The sequence below is a fragment of the Centroberyx gerrardi genome, chromosome 7, assembly GCF_048128805.1.
Source record: "Centroberyx gerrardi isolate f3 chromosome 7, fCenGer3.hap1.cur.20231027, whole genome shotgun sequence".
In the NCBI taxonomy this organism is placed as follows: domain Eukaryota; kingdom Metazoa; phylum Chordata; class Actinopteri; order Beryciformes; family Berycidae; genus Centroberyx; species Centroberyx gerrardi.
The window spans coordinates 31,311,692-31,315,951 of record NC_136003.1 but is presented as its reverse complement, the minus strand read 5'-3'; the positions used below and the strand labels follow the sequence as shown (position 1 = coordinate 31,315,951).

The window sequence follows — 4,260 nt, the reverse complement described above, 5'->3', positions numbered from 1 at the left end:
TGCTATTTTCAGAAATGCTCTATAAATAAAGCTATCATTATTATTATTATTATTATTAATAATTATTATTATGATGATCCCCCCTCTGCTCCTGTGAGAGTGTGTTGTGCTGGTCAGCTGCCAGGTGAGACTGTGTGGAAATGTAAAACTGAAACAGAGCACAGCGGTCAGCAAACTTAGCCTTGATAAATATGTATGAGGTCGGGCTGGAAAATTGTTTTCTTCATATTTTCCCTAAACAACGGAAGGCAATCCATAATTTATGCGACCAAATGCGAAGCTGTTCTGTAGCCTCTGTTGTTTCTGAACGCTTTGCTGCAAACAGCCCAGCAGCCCCGTGCTGCAGCAGAAACTGTCCTGCTCCTCACCTGTCAAACCGTCCCAGGTGTGTGTGTGTGTGTGTTTGTGTGTGTGTGTGTGTGTGTGTGTGTGCAGTCCCTCCTTCCCTCTGCGACCGCTCCCCACGGCTGTTGACGCAAATAGGAAATAAATAACTAAGCGAGTGTTGGACAGCTTGTCTGGTGGATCAGAGTTTCAGCATGTTGGACGACTTAATAAGAATGAGCATGTTGTCGGTCAGGAGCTGAGATCTGATCTGCTGAGAGCTTCATGAAGGAAGAGCTGCAGATCTTCATGAAGGAAGAGCTGCAGATCTTCATGAAGGAAGAGCTGCAGATCTTCATGAAGGAAGAGCTGCAGATCTTCATGAAGGAAGAGCTGCAGATCTTCATGAAGGAAGAGCTGCAGCTTCTTCATGAAGGAAGAGCTGCAGATCTTCATGAAGGAAGAGCTGCAGCTTCTTCATGGTCTCTAAACATCATGTCCGCCTCAGTTCTCCTCCTGATTTAACGCTTCTCCCTCTGAAGACCCACTGATCTGCGGTCCGCTCTGTGAGCAACATGATCAAGTCATCTCCTCCAGAGCTGAGCGACTGGGAAACTTGAACTTGAACCAATCAGATTTCAGTGCTTCCTTGTTTGCTTCCTTGTTTCCCCACTGATGTGATTTAGTTTCATGAGCAACAGTTCACAACGGAGGAGAAGTTGATTCCAGACGTCCAAAGCTTTCAGTTCTCTACAGCCTTTATCTGGAAGACGACAGGAAGAGAAGCTTGGAGAACGGTTGATCCGCCGTCGGGGTCAACGGTAAACTCTGAAGACATTTTGAGTTCCTTCTGTTTATTTTCTATTATTGATTCCTAACTGGCACTTGCTAGCCAGCGTAACTCATGAAGAACGATGTAACGTTACAAAAGGTGAGACCACAACCGCAAAAAAAAAACAGATGATTTGACAGTTCTAACACTGTGGCTGCGGTCAGAGCCTCTGGCCCCGCCCACAACCTGTCAGAGCAGAGCGACACATCGACCCAGATGCTCAGCGTGAACACATGGAGAGAGTTGGAAAATATCTCTTTATTAAAGCCATACACAGAGAGCTGGTTAGTCAGCTAGAGGACAATGAACGGAGATGCCAAGTTACTTTCTCAAAGCTCCTCACAGCACCATGCAGACACATGTTAACACGGCAGCTGGGAATCAAACCCTCAACCCTGACAGTGTTGGTGCCTTGCTCAACACACTGATCTACACACAGGAACACTCCGGACAACACAAATATCATGACATGCAACCCCGTGTTTTTGGGCAAGAATAGAAAGGAATAAAATAGAACAGGAGTAGAACAGAATCAGAGGTGTGATCATGTCAACTTTGCTCGAGTCCCAAGTCAGTCTCAAGTCTTGAGGCACAAGTCTCAAGTCAAGTCCCAAGTCTAGATGTAGATTACCAAGTCAAGTCCAAGTCATTAATGCCAAGTCTCAAGTCTAAATGTAGAACAGCAAGTCAAGTCAGAACAAATCAAGAGTCCAGTATCAATTTAATATCTTAAAGAAAACTAAATATCTAGGACTTTTCAATGCAATATGGTTTTAATAGGATAAAAACTTGTTAAGAGCATCATGAGTTTGATTTCTATAATCAGTTTCAACTTCAATAAATTCAATCATTCCATACAAATTCAGAAAACAGAATTTAAATTCAGTCGTCCGCTGGAACAAATCTCATCACTTTCAATCTAAGTCATTTACACAAACACAAGATCTCAAGTCAAGACTTTAGAAACCTTTTCAAGTCATCAAAGTACAAGTCAGAGTCAAGTCCCAAGTCACCAGAACCCAAGAAGTCAAGTCTCAAGTCTTCTCTTCAGGCATCAAGTCAAGACTCAAGCAGTTCAAACTGTGACTCGAGTCCAAGTCATGTGACTCGAGTCTCCACCTCTGAATAGAATAGAATAGAATAGACTCTCCCCACTTTCTCATATTCTGGACTGTTCACTGTCATTTCTCCATTAGATATAAATGATTTACATTCACATTCATACATGAACGGTTTTACATATTAATGCTGTTTGTTACAGGTGAGACAGTCAAGATCCCACTGCTCACTACTGGTCTCACACACACACACACACACACACACACGCACACAGTGAGCAACGAGAGCGAGAAGTGCACACTGTACACACACATTCATAGACACACACACACACACATACAGGCACAGAGTCAGACAGTGACCAAGGACAGCAATGACTGCATGTACACACACACACACACACACACACACACACAGTGCTGGCTCCCTGGCTGCTACACCCGCTTGTCACAGCCAAAGAATGTGGAGTCAACAGCAGAGACAAAGAGAGGGTGTGTGTGTGTGTGTGCGTGTGTGTGTGTGTGTGTATGTGTGTGTGTGAGAGAGAGAGAGAGTGTGTGTGTGTGTGTGTGTGTGAGAGAGAGAGAGAGAGAGAGAGAGAGAGAGTTAAATACCTCTGGTGACAATCAGATCGCTCTTACAGCTCTCACTACCGAAGCATCTCACAGCTTCGCCCTCAACATCTGGTAGGAATGAGACGCTTGTACTCTCCGCAGGGACACGCGCACGCACACACACACACACACAGAGAGAGAGAGGGAGAGAGAGAGAGAGAGAGAGAGAGATGCAGAGGAGGGGAGAGGGATTTCATGCAGAAATGTTGAGATTTTACCTTGAAGCTTTGGCAACACTGTTCCTTGCTGTCATGCCAGTAAAACGCACTGAAGTGAGAGAAAGAAGCAGTGTGTGTGTGTGTGTGTGCGTGTACGTGTTTGTGTGCGTGAGAGAGAGAGAGAGAGAAAGAGAGAGAGACAGAGAGAGGAATGTCATGCGGGCGGAATGCACCGAGATACGCGGCGACGCGGACAGCCCCAGCGGAGGGACTTGAACCCACAAACCACACAGTCTGTTTCCACACAGTCTGCGCGCTGCCTCCCGACACACACACACACACACACACACACACACACACACACACACACACACACAGCAGCAGCACGCAGCAGAATCACATCATCTACATCTATATCTCTATATTTCTGGAAAAAAAAAAATTAAAAAAATCCCCATGTCTTCCCGCAGCAGCACGCATTTCCATTTCCCAGCGAAGCCTCCTGCTGTCCGCTGGAAGATAGTTGTTCCCTCGGGATGTGAAACCCACCTGAACACCCAAACATCCCGTTCACCGGCACAAAACAGCGCGGATATGAATTATTATGATGTAAATTAACGCTGCAGGCTGAAATCTGGGAAGTAATAGCAGACGGGTGTGAGTTGTGTGAGGATTTAGAGGGATTTTAGTCATGCTTTTCTGAAAATATCACCGATATCATCTCGCCAGTGTCGGTGGCCGCGATGCCGCGCGGTGACCACCGGCTGGAGGTCACGGTCACGGTTCCCCCACCTTTTATTATAGCGGCACATCTCTGCTGGCTGGCCGCGCGTAAAATGCGAGCTCGTTATCTGGATGCCGTGCGTAAAAAGATGCAGAAGCGCGTTGGTTCGGTTACCTTGCGTAACTGGACAGCAGACCGGAGCAGATCCCTCTGGCAGCAGCTTCAACTTTTCCTCTTTTTCTCTCTTAAATCCACTATCCGTTCCGTTCCGTTCCGTTCCGTCCCGGTGGTTTGTTCGCCTCGGTGCCCCCTCTCTCTCTCTCTCTCTCTCTCTCTCTCTCTCTCTCTGTCTCTCTCCCGTTACACCGTTTGCTCCACGCAGCCAGCCGGGCGGAGTGCGAGAGCGAACCGGCGGCTCGGCGGCGGCAGCGTCAGCGGAGAGGAGGGAAAAGCGAAGAGGTCTCACTCTGACGCCACAGTGATGAGCACCGTCACAAACCAGCCCGAAGCCCACAGTGTGTTTCTGTCAGTGTGTTTCTGTCAGTGTGT

The 4,260-nt window shown here is 47.1% G+C and overlaps 1 pseudogene across 1 annotated transcript in view; it reads right to left on the bottom strand.

The window, feature by feature from the left end:
- Positions 1-3,982, bottom strand: part of LOC139917403 (junction plakoglobin a-like) — a 110,308-nt pseudogene extending 106,326 nt beyond the window's left edge. The window contains exon 1 of the transcript XR_013504980.1: positions 3,886-3,982. The product of XR_013504980.1 is annotated as a junction plakoglobin a-like (transcript). The remainder of the gene's footprint in view (positions 1-3,885) is intronic.
- Between the last annotated feature and the right edge of the window lie 278 nt (positions 3,983-4,260).